We start from the raw sequence: 19,690 nt of genomic DNA, 5'->3' as shown, positions 1-19,690 counted from the left end.
TGATGTGCAAAAAAACCCAACCAAATGTGCCCTGCCTGGTATACAAATGAAACATGGAATAGGAAAAGAAAACATTTATTCTTAAAGAACATATAAAAAATTTAAAGAACATTTAAAAAAAAACAAATTAAAATCACATATGTTATATTAAACAAAAAACAAATATGTCCTGCCTGGTATACAAATGAAAGACAAAAACATATGCAACATAGTCGGGCCCCGGGCCCCCTTCCAGACCTCCGGGCCCCGATAATTTGTACCGGCTTCCCCCCACCTCATTGGCCCTGGTGGTTAGAGGGGCCCAGTGGTTTCCATAGCTCCCAGACTTCATCCCAGGGGTGACAGCCCATCACAGACCTATCCTCCATGAACTTATCTAGTTCTTTTTTGAACCATTATAGTCTTGGCCTTCACAACATCCTCTGGCATGGAGTTCCACTGTGCATTGTGTGAAAAAATACTTCCTTTTGTTTGTTTTAAACCTGCTGCCTATTAATTTTGGTCTGACCCAGTATGGCTGTTCTTATATAGAGAACCTCAGACAGCACCCACCGATCCTCAAAGGTGTCTTAGGGAGCCAACAGACTCTGCCCAGAGGAACTCTGCCCAGATACAAGAGCCAAAGGAGGAAAAAAAGTAGGCCCCACAGTCGCAGAGCACCCGCCTCGCCCAGCATCCCCCTGCTCGTATTATATGGCCACTTTGGCCAACGCCAGGAGGAGGTTGACGAGGAGGTCTCACGACTTCATGGGGCTACGGACTGGATTTGCATAGATCAGGAGGTTTGGGGAAAAGTGCAACCAGAACCTTAGGAGAAGGTTCTGGAGGAGTCGGAAAAGGGGGCTGCACCTGGCACACTCCAAACAGACATATGCCAGGGTCTCCCTCACTCCACAAAAAGGGCAGGTATTGGGGATGGGGATGAACTGAAGAAGCTGTCAGATGATATACCTGGCAGGCTGTGGAACCAAAGTAGAATACAGGCTGGCCCACTGGGCCCAGAAAATGGGCAATGGAGAGGGTCTTCTAAGCTCCCTAGAGAAGCTGCATGGGACACAGCCAATCAGGAAAGAGGCTATAGGAGCAGCCAATCAGGGCCCAGCAGGCTCATATAAAGGGGCCACAGTGAATTCAGTCTGCTGGGAAGGACTCGGGAAGCAAGGAAGGTGCTCCTGGGACTTGACAAAGATAAGGGCTGCGGGGAAGTGGCCCAAGGAAACAGTCAGTTAAAGGGTCATGGCATGTGGCTGGTACTTAGAGGGTCCCTGGGTTGGGGCTCAGAGTAATGGGCAGGCTTGGGGATTTCCCCCAACAGCCACTGGGGAAGCCAATATGCCCTGAGAAAAGGGAATGTAGACAGACCAACGGAAGGGACTGTACGTGGAAGTGTTACCTCCCCCGCAACACACACCCGGAAAGGGGCTGAACTGAGACTGAACCAGATGGAGAACCAGGGCCAGAGAGCTAAAGGATACGTGTCAAGTCCCACTGCCTAGTTTACTAGGCAGCCCATAAAATCATACACACATGCAAATACTAATTTATTTTTATATAAGATATTGGGCACAATTCATCGTTGAGCTACAACCTTTTATAGGCTCCATCAGCACAATGGGCCTATAAAGCTGGAGGATCCAGCCATTGAGGAGTCCCAGCATGGTGTAGAGACAGTGTACATCTCTATGCCATCCTGCTCACAGCCAGCGATGTGGACATAGTTGGGGAAAAGAAGATGTAGCTGAAGTGCCACTGAGCTCTGGCTATTCCTCAGGGTAGCAATGACCCATTGAGACCATAGGCCCTGAAGCTGCTCTAACTGGCACTGGGAGCCAAACAAGCCAAACCTCTGGCTAGTCCAAGAATAACTGAGGTACACTGTGCCACCTTTGCCCATCCTTGTGTTTGGGCTATTTATAGCTTGACTGCACCTGAGAATCAGAGCCAGTGCTTAAATATATTTTATGTTGTATAGTATTTGTTAGAAGCCAATATAATTTAACTGTACATTTGAGAAATACCTCATTAATCTTTATGCTCAGTAAGTTTATTCTATACCTATATGAATAAAATCACCTACTTCATTAAACCCCCTTCCAACCTCCATTGCCTCCTTTTGCAAGCCTACCATTGATACTTTTGTCACCATTAACCACTTCTATATTTTTCTATCACAGCTTTACTACAGCATCATGTGCCCTTCCCCCACCTGCCATCAGCAAAAATCCGGAGAAAGCTGTATTCATTTGTATGATGCATTAACACTCCTGGGCAGCTGGACTCAACTGGATCTTGGAAACATATCAATCCTCAGTAAGGAAAGATTTTGCCTCCAGGTGCAAGATGATTCTGAGACTACTGAAGAAAGTATATGGACTGAGTGTGATCAGCCTCTCCAATTAAGTGGCAGATATCTCTCTCCATTGATTTTTTTCATGTGCCAACTATGAACATTTAAAGCAACCTAAATATTCTACTTGTATGATCTATGTAACAGGGAGAAAAAGTGTAACCGTAGTTCCCCTTACTTATTTTGACGTAGCTGTTGCCAAAAATTCTCTGATCTAAGGAAATGTGAAGAATTAATGAGCTGAATTAGTGAATTAGAAGCCCCATTCAATTTGTGGTCTAGAATTTCATGGCTAAAATCTACTAATCACTGCTTCTGGGAAGTGGTAAAGTCAGACTGGAGCATTAGATTAACTAGTCTGACTTTCTGTATAACACAGGCCATAGAATTTCACTCAGTTACCCCTGTAGTGAGCTCAGGAACTTGTGATAAATCTTTTTGTTATCTGAAAGCTCAAGATGTGTCTCATGCATACCTTGGAATAGCTGTTTTGTGGCTGACATGGCTTTATTTTCATCCCTAGTGCAAACCAGACATATGCTGTTAAGCAAGAGGAAATACTTTTTTGTAAAACCCCTCAATAACAGTTTATAGTGAAGAGATTCCAGGTTTCAGATTGCAGTTTAAATTGTTTACAGAAGGAAATAAGAGACTTGTGTGAGCTATGCCTCATACAGTGTTAGTGATGGGGGAGAGAGGAGGTCAATCTCAGTTCACTTTCCCCTCCACCATCTGTGCTTTCTATTTCAGTGGAGGAGGAGAGGAGTGTAGAATTAGTGATAGTCAAAATTATGGTTATAAAAGGAAATGTTCAGAAAATTGTAACTTATTTACTGAATTGTTAAAGAAAGTTGACTATCATCAACTGCTACATCTATAAGGAAAAGGAGTCATCATGTTCTTTTGTTATCTTTAGATTTCTCAAAGGAAATGCGTGGTTAGCACAAGATATGCATTTACATTTACTCAGTTGTTTCTGCTGTTTTTCAAGCTCAGGGCGAGATCCTGATCTCCCATATACAAGTTTTACACTGGTTAACTCCACTGACATCAGTGCAGTACTCCCAATTTGTACTGGTGTAATGGAGGTCAACAATGGGTCTTCTTATTTTTATTTCCTTTGGTGAGCAGCTGTGCTCACAAAACAGGGGAGGAGGATGAGGATGCAATTCTAGCATTTTTCTCCGAAGGGTGGTATTTTCTTTTAAACAATCCTTTTTTCTGTCCTGTCAGTCCAGAAAAAGATAAAAAGGCTCAGAACAATGTAAATACTGTACAACCATGAGACCATTAAAAAAGGAACAATGCAATGTTTTAGTGTTTGAAAAGTGCTGTCTGCAGCCTGATGAGTTGAAGCCATTGTAAGTGCTAAACATTTAGATGTTATTTACTTTTATTAACACATCTTATAAACACAGCAGGCAATGGCTGGGTCAGTGTGTGGACGGTAGACCTTTACAGCAAACCCGCCCAGTGTAGACAGGACATAGGTAATTCAGAGAAAATACATAGATAACATGTCCTTTTTATATGCGTGTTCACTGTAATATATATGTGTGTGTGTGTGTTTGTAATCCCTGATCATGAACTGTAACATGCAATATTGCATCTTCAGAGGTAAATGAGATTTTTCACAAGGAGATTCTTTGACAATACCAGGATTTGCAGTTTTGGAGATGGCAGAATGATTTTGTCTTTGGTTGCTTGCACAAAGTGTTTTAGGAAATGAAGATTGTTATAGTTCTCTCTGTAATGAATTGAAGAAATCTGCAGGTTGGTGAGGAATCCTCATCAGTTCTTATACAAGTGATTCTATTCAGAATGTTTTAAATACTAAAATTTGACCAGATCGTGATAAATGTGTTGAGAAAATGGTACCATATTACCATTAGTAAGACTACACCACAACTTTAGTAATGGTTTCCCCCCTTTCTGAACAAAGGTTTCCAGAGCCAGAAACACTGCCTGCAAAAAAGGTGGTTTATCTAGGAAACTTGTATCTTCCAATTTTGTCATTTCAGATAATAATGGAGCAAGGACTTTGAATCCTTATGATATTTACTTTATTTTATGATGTAGAGGTTAGAGTGCAGGAAAGGCTTTGGACTATTTCTCTGTCAGCTCTGCCATTTCACACATTATACATGCAGACACATAATAGTTAATCTTAAATCCCAGCCTTTTCTCTCAGGCCATGTGACTCCATTACTACCTAACTAGAAACTCATTGGCCTGTGGACTTTAATATCAACCAGTAGAGATAAAGTCTGACTGCTACATTTTTAAAATGACTATCATAGATGAACTGTGACTTTGGAACCTGAGAATTCCAAACATGGGAGACAGGCAACAGAGTAAGATTTCACAAGTAGATTTGACTTGCAGTTAATAAGAAGTAGACATATACAGCTCAAGGACAAATCCAGAACTCCCTGTCCGCAGCCCCAGTTCAAAGGCTTCAAGTAGAGCCTAGTTCTCCTCTGTACCCCAGTACATGTGGGCTGCGATGTACAGCCTCCTCCCACACATGTAAGGCTTTAGGTCAGTGGATCTGTGCTGCGTGATACACTGCCCAGGCTCATGCCCTTTCCCTGGCCAGCCCATAAATTTCCCCTCCACGGGGCCACACAGAGAGTGGCCCCAGAGCACTGCTTTGCGGTGATGGGGGGCTGTGGAGTTCTCCATGCTCTCTGCAGTGTTTGGGGTGTTGTCCATGAGGGGATTGGGGGAGCACGGCGTGGCCTCAGGGTCTCAGCTCACAGAGAACCTTATTTACGCTAGAAACCTAGACAATTTTCACGGGCAGTGCATACAAAACAATAAACATTTCCAACCAATGGCAGCTTTGACAGCAAATTCAACAGAACCACGATTCAGCATGAAACCCCTCTATAATCCATATGTATTATTGTATAACGTTTCTCTCAACTTTATTGAATTTTACATTTATAAAACAATATGCCGCATGGGAGGTGAAGGTTAGAAAATCCTTTTGGAGAACGATACTGGACGTAGTTGAGAAATACCTTTTCCCTGTGACATTCAGAATATCTTTGTATTTGCCACTTTTAGTATAGAGCAGAGTGAGGCAAATGAGCATTATGCCAAAAGGTGAGGAATATGTTCATGAAATTATTGCTTCTCAAACAAGTGACATATTTTGCGCCTGACCTGAACTTTAGTAAATGTGGCTTCACTGTTGCCATTTTCACTATGAGGTGGAACATTCACCTTTCAACCAGGGCAGTGCTGCCAGAAGTGAAAAGCAGCTTTCAGCAGAGAAAAACAACTTTTCATTTCCTGGAGCCATGGGTCACAGAGGTGGAGGAGCTGGGAGACAGAGCTGAAATATTCTTCATCCCATAAGGGTTGTGGGTATGATGCGCTCTTTGTGAACAAGCACGAGGGCATGGAATCATTATATTGAACATTGCAGGGCCCAGACCTAATATTAATGGAGTATTCTCATTGGAAGCAATGTGGATTTGTTCAAATAAGGACTGATTAGGTCCATATGAGCAAATTTTGCCCACAACTTGCTGGTGTGGAAAGCCCTGAACATAATAGAACTGGGGTGAGAAGCAGGATGTGGAGCTCCTGAGTGGGACTGCACCCAATGCACATTGCCAGAGCACGGCTCTGGAGCACCTGCCTGCACTCCAGTATTAAGAAGGGACTTGATAGAAGCCAGGGGAATGGAAGGTGTTTTGGTTCAATGACTTGCCAACTGACTACCTCAGACATGTCAGACTTCCTGGGTATGTCAACACTGCAGTTAAACACTGCAGCTGGCCCGTGACAGCTGACTTGTGCTCACGGGGCTCAGGCCCAAGCTCTGGGACCCTCCCACCTCGCAGGGTCCTAAAGCCTGAGCCCAAACATCTACATTGCAGTTAAACAGCCCCTTAGCCTGAGCTATGCAAGCTCAAGTCAGCTGGCATGGGCTAGCTGTGGGTTTTTAATTGCAGCCTGGACATACCTGCCCACTACCTCCTGCTGCTCACAAGCCTGGAGGGGAGGATTCCTTCCCCTGGGGGGGGGGCGAAGGGGGGGCACTCCTACACACAGCCCATGTACCTGGCTTGTGTGCAGTTTCTAAGATTTGCCTCAGAGTGATTATTTTAATTATTTATAAACTTTCATTTTAATCATTAATATTTAAGCTCTTCTTATGGAAAACTCTAGAGAAATGCATAGTGCTTTACAAACATTAAATATTAAGCTTCATAATCCCCACCTTCTGAAGTAGGGAGGTGGTGTTACCCCTTTGTTCCAGGGTTTGAAGTTAATTGCCAGGCCTAGGGTCAATTCGTAAGTCAGTGGCAGAGCTACAAATGGAACTCCTTAGCTCCTGAGTGCCAATGCTGTGCTTTAACCACTAGATCGTCCTTCTTCCATACAACATGGCTGTTATTGACAGTGTTTTGTTGCACTTTTAGAAAATTAAGTCATAGGTATTATAAATTATAATCCAGTGAAGGTCTAGCCATCAGGTGGCTTGCTCACCTGTGCAAGGCAATGGTTTTTTGTTGTTGTCCCTTTCTCTTCACTTTGCATTAATCCGTGTCCTGCTCACCTTGATCCCCTTTGTTTTGTTTCTCTTCCCTTCCTTTGTTGCCTAATGTTTGCTTCTTGCATGTAAAAGACCACAGATTCAGACCTGTACTGCACTACCCTTGTGTTTAAATGCAAACATCTAATTACCTTGTTGTTTTTGTAATCATTTGTAGGTGTTTTTCTATAGTCCTCAATATCATAGTCCCTGACTACCTCACAAACATTAGTGAATTTAGCCTCACAACACTTGAGGGGAGTGGAAAATAGGATTATTTCCATTTTACAATGGGGAAACTGAGACAATGCAAGATTAAGGTCCAAAAGTGACCACTGATTATGCGTGCACAAGTTGAGACGCCCGGTGTAATTTTCAGAGATAATGAGCTCTTGCAGCTCCAACTGGAGTCAAAGGGGTTACGATATTAATGTTAAGAAAGCACTTAAATCCACAGGTAAAATTCCCTCTGACTAATTTCACTGAAGTCAGTAAAGTGACTATCAGACTTGTAACTACTCCATAGATTTTCTTGGCAACACTCCACATTTAGTTACATTGGGAACCTTTACTCCAGTGTCTATTTATTTTAGCATTCTGTGTATCTTACTCCTACTTTCTTACAGTTATCTGTCAATCATGCAATGCACAACAATAACAAAGTGCTACATATCAGTTAAAAGCACTAACAAAACAAAAGTCTGAACATAGCGTCCCTTCTCATCTAACGCAACGTACCATCTGCTGCCAAGTGATGCAAGTGCTATGCTGAATGCCCTGATTACAAAAACTTCTCCTGATATTTGCTTGCTGGTGCTGGTTCTGCTATAGCAGAAAAATGCTGTTTCACCTAAATGTTTTGTGGCGCTGTGTCAATTCTGACAACATTTTTGATGGGGAAAAGTCTAAACAAATTGTTTCACCTTTCTCATTTTGTGTCAATAAAGTCAAAACATTTTTGTTTATTTTTATCATTTTGATTCAATTCCTTTGGACTTTTACATTATATGAAATATTAATAATATATTTCACATATATGTTATATGAAAATAACAATCAAAACCAAAATGATTCAAAATGATAAAGATGAAATAAGAGAGACATGCCTATTACAACGTGGTATACCTCGTCCAGTGCACTGAGTGCCCTCATAACAACCATGTCAGTGAAAACACAAAATCACTGCTCTCTCGAATGAACTCACACAGGACAATGATAAAAGACAAAAACATCATATCACGTGTCGGTGAATAATTTTCACAAAGCAATCGTTCTATTTCTGATTCAAAGGAAACCTGCACAACACTTTCAAAAGTCATGCCTGGGAGCTTAAATTAATGACTTTGCTAGACACTAAAAATCATGGTCTTAATAAAGACACTGGATTTATGGCTTATTACAATAATCTATAACTCACTATCTGCTCCCTTTTTGTCCTAGGACTAAAGGGTAGTTAACGGGTCACTTCACCTTGAATGATCCCTTAGAATACAATAGAACCTCAATGTAATGAACACCAGAGTTACGAACTGACCAGTCAACCACACACCTCATTTGGGACTGGGAGTATGCAATCAGGCAGCAGCAGAGACAACCCCTGCTGCCCGCCCCCAAAGCAAATACAGTGTAGTACCATGTTAAATGTAAATTATTAAAAAAATAAAGGGAAAGTTTAAAAAAAGATTTGACAAAGTAAGGAAACTGTTTCTGTGCTTGTTTCATTTAAATTAAGATGGTTAAAAGCATCATTTTTCTTCTGCATAGTAAAGTTTCAAAACTGTGTTAAATCAATCTTCAGTTGTAAACTTTTGAAAGACAACCATAACTTTTTGTTCAGTTACAAACAGTTCAGAATTACAACCAACCTCCATTCCAGAGGTGTTCGTAACTCTGAGGTTATACTGTTTGTGCTAACTATTTACACCAAACCATCTGTTCAACCTTGTATTGAGCTGTGTGATACTCTGAGTACATTTCCCAGACCCAAGGAAGAATTCTGTGTAGCTCAAAAGCTTGTCTCTCTCACCAACAGAAGTTGGTCCAATGAAAGATATCACCTTCCCCATCTTGTTTCTCTAATATCCTGGGACCAACATGGTTACAATAACACTGGATACAAATTTGAAAGAAGACATTTTACCTTAGCAAAATAACACTTTTTTATCAAAATGAAATGATTCTGTAAAATTTTAGTTTTGGATTAAGTTTTTCAGAATTTTTGTTTCACAGGACATTTTGGCTTTCATTACAATTCAGAGCGAATTTTTTTTTTCAAAATGTCAGAATTTTCCATCGAACAGTAAATTCCAGGGACCAAGTCCAGTCCTGGTGTAAGGAGATGCACCATCCATTGAAGTCAATGGGAGCTGTGATTGTTAAGCTTGGGCTGAATTTAGTTCCTGACTACACAAAGTATGGACCCAGTCCTGCAGCCTTCACTAAGCAAATCTCCCACTGACTGCACAGGGCGTTTTGCCTGAATAAAGGCTGCAGGACCTAGCCATACATTTGGCATCAGGAAATCTGAACTCCCTCATGATCTGTTTGTAATATATTATTTGCATTTGTAATGCACTTTGGGACCAGGTCTATACTTAAAATCAATGGGAGTTTTATCATTAACTTCAATGGGTGCAGGATCAAGACCTTTGGGATCTTTTGGAATTAAAGGAAACATATAAATGCTATTTATTGTTAATTATTACTACTAATAAAGTAATATGATTTCTAATGTACTTAGTTTTGTGGTATATGGCTGCTAATTGTACCGCAAACAGCCTGTGATTTTATTCCCACTGTTAGTTTTTAAGGATGACAAGCAGTTCATTTCACAAACATATTTTATTTCCCTCCCACAAGTCCTGACAGGAAGTTTGGCAAAGACCCCATGATGCAGGATCAGCAGAAATCGTGTTGTTTGTTTCTTGTGCTGATTGGCAAAAGTTCAGAGAAAAATGCAGCTTTAAACTAGTTCAAAACCACAGCTGTAAGCTTGGGGCTTTTTTGCAGACACAAGCAGTTTACCAGTTGACTGGGAGACATTAAAGAACATTATATGCCTGATACTTATAGAAACATTCACTTGCTATCTCTAACTAGCATCCCTGCTCTTTATCTGGTTGTGTGTGCTGGGAAGGAAAACTAGAATGGGATGAGCTGAGTGGGGCTCATTATGCCACTGCTGTTTTCTTCAGGCCAGCAAGCTACACAGGCATCTTCTACAGCTCCATAAATGCTCCTGTGTCTGACTGGGTCAGGAAAGATTGGTGGGCAACTATGGAAGTAGCCATTGACTCTGCGAGGGTGCTTCAGGCTGCTGCTGCTATTCCTCTTCAGGGCAGGACATCAGCCACTGTTCAAGCTCTGCAAGTTGAGTTGATGCCATGGGAATGGGTTGGTGAGCAGATCTAACAGAGGCATTCACCCTTCTGATCTTCAGGCAGAGGAAAGGATATGAGAGGGCCTCACACTCAGAATCCTTAGGAAAGTTAAAATGCTCACTTAAGTGTTTCAAGATGTTAAAGAAAGGCTATGTACCTGGGGTGATGGACATTGGTGATTACTAAACACCACAGTGGTGTGTGTATCGGGGTGTAGGAGTGATTAGTGAGTCCCATGGGGAAGTGTGATGGTATGTGTACACCTCAATCAAAGATTGCCAGGAAGGGGTTAAATCTCTCCCTCCCCGTCTGACTAGAGGGAGTACTACAGCTGCCTCCTCTGAGTGTAGGTGTGTGCACACCATGGCCTTGATTCTGGAATTTCTTGAAGCCCCACAGAGAGCCATTGACGCCAAGTGTAAAACTGTTGTAACTCACACGGGACTACTCTGACTGGTCCATGGGCAGCCCCAGGACCCAGGAGATCGGAGACATGTGAAAGATAGGAGAGAGGGGCACCATCAAAATATGGCTAATTTTTCTATATTCTCTACAGTTTATATATCCTAAACACTTAAAACAAAACAAATACACATTAGTTAACAGTTCCAGTAGGACCAGGGACAAGCTCTTCAATAGAGACCCACCGTTTGGAGTTGTTGATTTAGGTTCTAAACCAAAGCTCACTGAAGCCAATAGGAGCCTTGTTACTGGGCTTCAGACCAGTCACTTATGCGGTAAATACAAACTTATCAAATATGTATTATGTACCCAAAAGGCAGAGCTATTGCATTCTATCAGATAGATAAATATTTAACATTTCTACAAGGTGTGCCATTTATCTAACTGATTTGAGCGGTGCCCATTCTGTATTACAAGTGCTGATAGCTTTGAAAAATGCAGATACCATGCAGCCACTTGTCAAAGATTCATATTTTAATTGTTGGGTTGTTTTTTTTCTGCCAAAGTATTGCCATCAGAGGCAAAGTGTGTAAGGCAAGATTATTTTATTAACACAGGCCAAATCCAGAGAGATGTTAAGCCCCCACAGCGCTGACTGAGGTTTTGTAAGTCAGCTGGTGAAAATCAGCATAGCTCCCAAGATGGCAGTAGAGGTATGCTCATTTACATCAGCTGAGGGTCTGTCACAACCAGATTTTCTCAGAAGGTGTTCAGCAACTCTCAAAGTCTGGCCTATTGAAAGAGGCTTCTGCTGCCAGTTTGCTCAGATTCTACCCTCTGGTGAAGTGAACCTGTGAACTCGTGTGCGCTAAAAACAGGGAGCTCAGGGTTAAAAGTGTTCCCTTTACCAAACAGTTCAACGTTCCCACTGGAAGTCTGAACTGTAGAGTAAATCTTTGAGTTGTCCTTGATTCTGCACAGCAGAACTCTACCATTCACATCAGATTTAGGTTCAGAGGCCATCATGATATTAAGTCTGTCTTAATTACGGCTGGAATAGGTGGCTGTGGGTCCATGCTTGTGGGATGAGCATTGCACTAGCAAGGAGTGCTGCTTTTGATAGTCATTTTGGCTTATTTATTTTTGTGCTCCATCCACAAAGTGGTTCAGCAGCTCACGATGCAGCACAAATAGTTTTTTTTTATGCCAGAGTGACAGGTACTCTTGAACTGCCTATGACTAATAGATGACTCCAAAAGGCCTGGTGTTTCTGGCTGTGGCCTCATTGCTTATGCCACTTGCGATGCCCATACACCTCTACCCCGATATAACACTGTCCTCGGGAGCCAAAAAATCTTACCGCGTTATAGGTGAAACTGCGTTATATTGAACTTGCTTTGATCCGCCGGAGTGCGCAGCCCCCCCCCCCCCCCCCCCCGGAGTGCTGCTTTACCGCGTTATATCAGAATTCATGTTATATCGGGTCGCATTATATCGGGGTAGAGGTGTACTTTAACCCTATGAAAAGGCACACAGAACTTTTTTCTGGCATGAATGCAGCCTTCTAGATGATGACATATTCTGTTCATTGGGAAACACCATCAAAACCAATATCCAATAGAGAGTGCATATAGGGCAGATTCTCAGCTGGTGTCAATCAATGGCGCTCCATTAACTTCACATGTAAGCTCCAATTTGCACCCTTTGAAGATCTGGTCCTAAAGTCTGCAGTCCCCATTGCAGAGGGTGAACTTTGGGTTTGAGGCTGTGCATCTAGGAAAGTTAAGCAGCATGAGGGCTGAGGTAACAGACAAATTCATGAAGAAAAATAACTTTTTTGTGGTTGTTTAGAGACAGAAACCAGGTAGGCTGATTTTTCATCACAGCCCAGCTCTTCTTCAAAGAGAACCTGGTGAAAGATGAGAACTATCTGGTACATTAACTCCAGTGGGAGTTGTGTGCATATAACTGTGGACAGATATGGTCCATTCAGGGCCTTATCTTGCGAGGTGTATAGCACTTCCTGCAGCGGTGTACAGCTCTCTGAACCTTGCAAGATCAGGTCCTTAGGCCAAGATCTTCCCGGGTGTTTAGGCCCCATTAGTTAGGCACCTAAATACTTTTGAGGATTATAGTTCTTTTAACTCTTCTTTGTTGCCAGTTTCTACAGGCCTTGGATTACCTTTGTTACACTTCTCTGGATCCCTTCCAGCATGTTAGCATCTTTCTTGTATTGCACGTAGCATTCCAAGTGCAGTTGCATCAACACCACAGATTAATTATCACCTTGCCAGGCGCAAGACTGTGGCTGAGATCTCCTGGATTGCAGCCTCACTGCTACATCACATTGACACTAGTTTCATGATACAGCAATGCAATATTGTAATGTTAACGATAGGATGATGTTCTTCCAGCTCAGAAGCTATTTCAGGAAGCAGTTGGTTCTCTGCATGGGACTCAGGCTTGTCGATGTGACAGCATGAGGTTTCACAGGTCTGACCAAGTCTTTTTTGGCATCACTGCTTTCCAGACATCTCCCTAACACCATATTCATCTTAGGTCAAGGAGCTGTTAAGCTGCACTGCTACCCCAGCATATTGCTCTTGGGCCAGGGAGCTGCCCCATCTTGAGCTCCAATGAGCTACAGCTGCAGCATGAGACACCTGAACAGAATCAGACTGAACAGAATGAACTCAGAAGCCCTCTCTCCTGACCACGTGACTTCCGAGTATCACTAACCAGATCAAGCTGCAGAAATTTAACAAACCCAATAAGAAAATTGAACAAAATTTTGTCCAGAACTTGTGTGTTCTGGTTAGTTGTTTTTTTAATAACAAGTGCAAAGATTATGTCTCAGGAGACACACCTAATGAAAAGACTAATGTTGACAAGTACACTGTGATACAGATAAACCAAAGTAGAATAAGAACGCCCATGATAATCAGAATTTTCAAACAGAAAATCAAGTCAGATGATTGGAGAAGGAAGTTCATTTTATACTCGGGCTCATGTAATTTTGATAGCCAGGTACTTACATAACTGTGTCACTACATATCAGCGTGTGTCTAATGCTGAGTTTGCAGGAGCTGCCTCTAGGTCCATATCTAAGGATACCAGCTTTCTCTGCTTCCCCTGGATTCTGAGAAGTATGTGACTGGTTATCATATGTTATCTTAAACCTCCCATAATACAGCACATAAGGGCAAATCCTGCTTTCCTTCATTCAGGAGTTACTTCAACTATTGAGTTCATTGTCCTGATTCTGATCTCACTGACTCCAGTTTTACACAGGTGTAAATCCATTGATTTTACAGGAGTTACTCTCAATTTACACCACTGAGAAAAGAGAATCAGGCCCTGTGAGTCAATGGGAGTTCACCTGGTTAAGGATTGAATAAAATCTGAGGGTCTGATTCTGTTCTAATTTATATTAGAGTAAATTAGAAGTAACTCCTTTGTGGTCAAAAGGTTACACTGATGTAAAACCATCTTAAATAAAGAGGAGAATCAGGCTCTGAGGAAGGACTTAAGAACTTGGCCAATGGACTTTAGATCCCAGTTCTCCAAAACCATTGTTAGATTTCAGCATCTTTTTGATACCTCTCAGTCATTGATCTCACGATCCAGTGTATTACAAGTCATCACTGTAGTCCAGCTCCTTTTACCAAAGCAGAAGTGCTGACAGCCTCTCATTCCTTGTTCATATCAGATTTTCAGAAACGTTCATGTGGCACTCCAGGCTACAGAAATACCAGCAAACAAACAGCTGATTTCAAAAGTCCCATTCCCCAGCCAGGGCTCAGAGCCTTAAACACCACCCTCTGAAGTATTCACCCAAGAGGTAAGTTTCACAAGTTCGTTCCCATCTGATGTTATCAAAGCGTTGATCTTCAGATGGAATGGCTTAAAAACACCTGGGTCTGAATTCTTCCGCCTGTCTGGATTTGGGGCTGGTGAGATAAGCAAAACTGAATGAGAGACTGAAAAAAGGCACTGATTTCCAAGAGGTATAGAAGAGGTAAGAAAACTGGCTTTGCAGTGTGATTCTTCCTAATGATCATTCCCATCCCAAATGAATTTAGTTCCACAGACATTCTGCTATTTACTTGGTAAGGAATTAGATGATGTCTTTACGGCAGTTTGAATGCAAAGTGCTATATAAATGGTAAATATTATTGGCTTTGTAGGGTCACAGGAATTGTCAGACTGGATCAGACCCAAGGTCCATCTAGTTCAGTATCCCATCTCAATTAATGGCCTGCCCCAAATGAGAGGAAGATGCAAGAAACCACAATAGGAGGTAGTTGTGTAGTAATCAGTCCTCTACATTAGCTCTCATCCCAATCTCTCATATTTAGAGATTGGTTTAAGCACTGAAGCATAAGATTTAATATATCTTCTGCAATATTTGTTTTAAATAATTATGGTAACTCTGGATACTATTGATATCCACAGAAATATCCACTCCCTTTTTGAATGTTGTTAAGTTCCTGGCCTCCAGGATTTACAGTGGCTATAAATTCAACAGTTTAATCACATATTGTATGAAATAGTATTTCTTTTTATCAGTTTTAAATGTCATACCTTTTAATTTTATTGAAATTTTGTCCTTTTGGTTTTGTGTTATCAGACAGGGAGAAGATAAATTCCCAATCTACTTTCACTATTCCATTAATTATTTTATATACTTTTATCATGTTCCCTCTTATCTGTCTCCTTTCTAAAGTAAACAATCCCAGTCTTTTCAATCTCTCTTCAGAGGAGGGTTTTTCCAGTCCTTTGATTATTCTCATCACAACTCTCTGAACCCTCTTTAGTTCAGCAATATCCTTTTTGAGATGGGGGGGGGGACCAGTATTGCAGAAAAGATTACAGATTAGGCATTTATATAAAGGCATGATAACAGTCTCCAGCTCACACGCTGTTCTTTATGCAGTCTAACATCTTGTTTGGTTTTTTTGACTGAAGCCGCACATTGAGCAGAGATCTTCATTGAGCTGTGCACAATGATGCCTAGGTCGCTCTCTTGAGTTGATGCAGTTCATTTAGAACCCTGTAAGGTGTACAAATAGTTTACTTTTCCCCCTCTAATGTGTCATTAGAAGATTAATAAATGTAGAAAACAATGAAAAGGAAAAAGTCAGATGCCTACACTCTTGCCTCCGTTGCTGATGTCAGCATTAAGCTGATTAATGCCCAACAGCTCTCTTCCTAACTACTAAGTCATTACCCTCCTAGGGAAAGGGCAGTTTTAGAGCTGTGACATGGCCGAAGGTTTGACTGAAGCATCTCATAAAACTGATTACCTTGAAGTCCAAATAAATGGGGTGCCATGACCTCCACCAAAGTCTTCACCCTCCCCCTCCAAAAATAGAGAGTGGAAATATGGCAATAATTAGAAAAATTATTGCCTGAAAATAAAAGCTTTTCCAGATTAGGGTTGACAGCTGCTTCCTGCTGTGAAACAGGAACATGGCCTGAAGTTAATAAGTATTTACTCTAGAGGCCAAAATTAGGATTTAAGGCTAGTACTTCTTAGGAAGCTAAGGTAGAGGAACTCAGAGACGGGGACAATTTTGCATGCTTGAGGGGGATGAATGAGGGGAACACAGTGATCTGGACATTCTTCTGTAATTAGTTCAGTTATGGTGCTGTTCATCCAATAGGAGTGTTAAGAGAGCAAACATTGAGACTTTATGGGTATTTTAGATGAATCTTTATTTTATGAAAGGTTGTGTAACTTTGTTTAATAGTAGAGGCTATTTATCCAAACCTTTTCTTACCCAAAAAGGGTTTAGATTCAGATTGAACCTTGGGCAAAGCTTGGAGTTGATACTTATCTTATACAACTAGGTTTGTCTAGCCTTTCCCACAGCTGTTTTTCTAGTACTTCCCTGTCAGTTGCTTTGAGAGTGTTTTTTTCTTGACTAAGGATATGTCTACACTACAAGTGCTACATCAACACAGCTGCAGCTACACTGCTGTAGGGCAGATACTTGCTACAGCAACGGAAGGGGTTTTTCCATAGCTGTAGTAAATCTGCCCCCTTGGGAGTGTAAAGTAATGATCCCAGTAGTTTAGATGGACAGAGTGAACACTTTAAAGCAAGATGTCTGTGATTGTAACTCTAAACATTGCCAAAGTCCACATTTTAACATTTCGTCACAAATACATAAAAGTTTGCCATCAGATACTATGCAGTGACCACAATTGTTTCCTCTCCTAGGACAGGAAGAATCGTTAGTATCTCAAATACCACTGCATTATAACTGTTGGCAAATGATGACTTTTTAATGACAGCCACTATACCTTTCTGTTTTAAGCCTGTCTTCATGTTCACAGCTGAATGGTAAGTTTGCAGTTCTAAGATTGACTCATCTAGACTCCGTGTTCATCCCTGTACCAGAATTGCTGGTCCCTAGATTCCCAGTGGCAATATATACTGGCCTCATACGCTGAACACCTCCAAACCAATATCCCCACCCTTCTTTCTTGGTAAATGAAATAGTGACGGCTATGGAAAATTGGCCTTTATACTTCTGGTGTCTCAATCTGTGTTGCAATAACTGGCAACCAACCAGTCAAGTTTCCTGGAAATATATTAGCTACATAATTCTAAATAAATACAAATTCCACAGAGCGTATTTTCTCATTTGCTGTTGTTATTATTCTTCATGTTTATTACGGTAGTGCCTAGAGGCCAATTGAGAATGGGGTCCCATTGCGCTAGGCACTGTCCAAACACAAGGAGAGACAGTCCCTGCCCCGAAGAGCTTACAGTTTACATAGACAAGGTGGAAGAATGGTAGGGCAAAGGCACAGAACATACAAGTAGAGCAGTGGTTCCCAAACTTTAACAATCTGTGAACCCCTTTCACTAAAATGTCAAGTCTCACAAACCCCCTCCTAAAAATGAACATTTCCAGGGATTTTCTCCTTTACCTGAGTATAAATTATAAAAGCAGTGATCTTGGAAATATAAATTTGGTTTTTATGACATGCTTATTACACACTATTTATTATCAATTATTATCATTACAATATTTTTATTACATTATGAAAACGGCAACACTCTTCCAAGATCTCACTTTCGTAGCTTGTATCACTTTGAATAAGCCTGTTATAAGACAAGGCTCCTATGTTTCATCAAGGAGTATCAGATGTGAAACAGCATGAAGATATTTAAGAAGCCAACTCAAAGAGTTCCTCCTACACAAGCATTCAGGTCTTGAGCAGACCAGGCAAACAATGCACGTTACAACAAAGCTTAAACTTGTTCTTTCATAATAATTTAAAAAACAATACTAGCTGCCTATTTAATTTTAAAAGCAGCAAAAAATATCCACCTCCCTTTCCATTTCTTATAAGGAGTCTTGAAGTTTAAATCTCCTCAGTGTGATAGATATGCTTGCTTTGATCTGCTTAGTTCTTGGAAGTCCAGGGGCTCCGGGCTGTTGGTCCCGTGCTGCCCAGGGTCCCTAGGGACAGCTCTGTCTGCCATTAGGGAATTTTTTCCCGAGAACCCCCTGTAACATTTCGCGAACCTCAGTCTGGGAACCACTGAAGTAGAGTGATGATGGCAAATGGCATGTCAGGCTGTGACTTGCTTCTCCCTGCAGTTCTTTCCCAAAGGCCACATGGCTGCAGGGAGGAGGTGCACAGCTCATGCGGGGGGTTAATTTGAACCCCTCCCATTCCAGTGGAGCAGTACTAGCTTGAACTGCTTTCTGCAGCTGCTGTGCTCATTTACCCAACACACTGACCAGCTGTGCACATAATATTAACACTACTATTGAACTTCTATAGTGCCTTTCATCCAAGAACCTCAAAGGGCTTTACAAACACTAATTAAACCACACAACACCCCTGCCAGATAGGAAGGTTTGATGAAGTATTCAGCTTAGTGAATACACTGTCTCTAGGAATAACCAAGTGATATGATCACAGGTCTGTGGGGCCAGCTCCCTGCAGAATGCTGCAGAACATCTCCTCAGCAACACAAGCTACTGGGAGCACATCGGACCTGTCCTCCCCTTGCTACCCTGGCTTCCCAGAGAATATCAAGTCAGGTTCACGGTCTCAGCCCTTACCTTCAAAGTGCTCAGTGGGCTGGGCCCAAGCTATCTAAAAGAGTCTAAAGCTTGGGGACAAGGACCATGGTCAATAAAGCTGCTCCTCTGGCACAATGGAACTTTCTACCATAAGAGTAAAGCTAATTTATGCAGGAGACAGAGCTTTCTTGGGGGCTGGTCCGAGGTTGTGGAATGAACTCCCCCAGGAGCTAAGGACCAACACAAACCTCACCACCTTCCATGCTAAGGTCAAGGCACATTTCTTTGACCTTGCCGTCCCTAACCTAGACACAGAACAATGCAAATATTTAAAAACCAAACCCAATACTCTACCCAAACAAAATGGCAAACACAACTCTTGCCCTGGGGAGCAGATGAGAGAGAGAAAGAACCACATGTGACAGTTGTTAGTCACACCACTTAATGCACTACCAGAAGGTGTTCAGATACTACAGTGATAAGGGCAGTACAAGAACCTATATAGAACAGAATAGAATAGAAAACTGTTGTAAATCAGTATAGGTCCACTGGCTTCAATGGAGCGCCACCGATTTCTATAAGCTGTGGATCTGGCCTGTCCCCTTCAACAGGAGTAAATATAAAAGCAACACAGAGCATTGTTTATATGCACAAACACAATTTTAAAAGCAAACTGATGTAATTGACAACAGTTGTTCTCAAGGAAGGTTACCTTTGTACACATACTAGGGCAGGGTACACCACAGTCTAAGACAAATAAGAGCTAAAGGATATGAGAGCAAAACTTGCTGGCTCAACAAATATGTATATATATTTTTCCTCTGTAGTCTGTTAGGTAAAGAATGTGACTTTCAAGCCTATCCCCTTCCTTTGACTGTACCACTGTCTCCAAGTCACTGGGGTGGCTGGCAAACTTCATAACCTGATATTCATGTTTGTATAAAAATACCTCCCTGTT

The sequence above is a fragment of the Emys orbicularis genome, chromosome 6 (genome assembly GCF_028017835.1).
Source record: "Emys orbicularis isolate rEmyOrb1 chromosome 6, rEmyOrb1.hap1, whole genome shotgun sequence".
Classification (NCBI taxonomy): domain Eukaryota; kingdom Metazoa; phylum Chordata; order Testudines; family Emydidae; genus Emys; species Emys orbicularis.
This window is presented reverse-complemented; position numbering follows the sequence as displayed.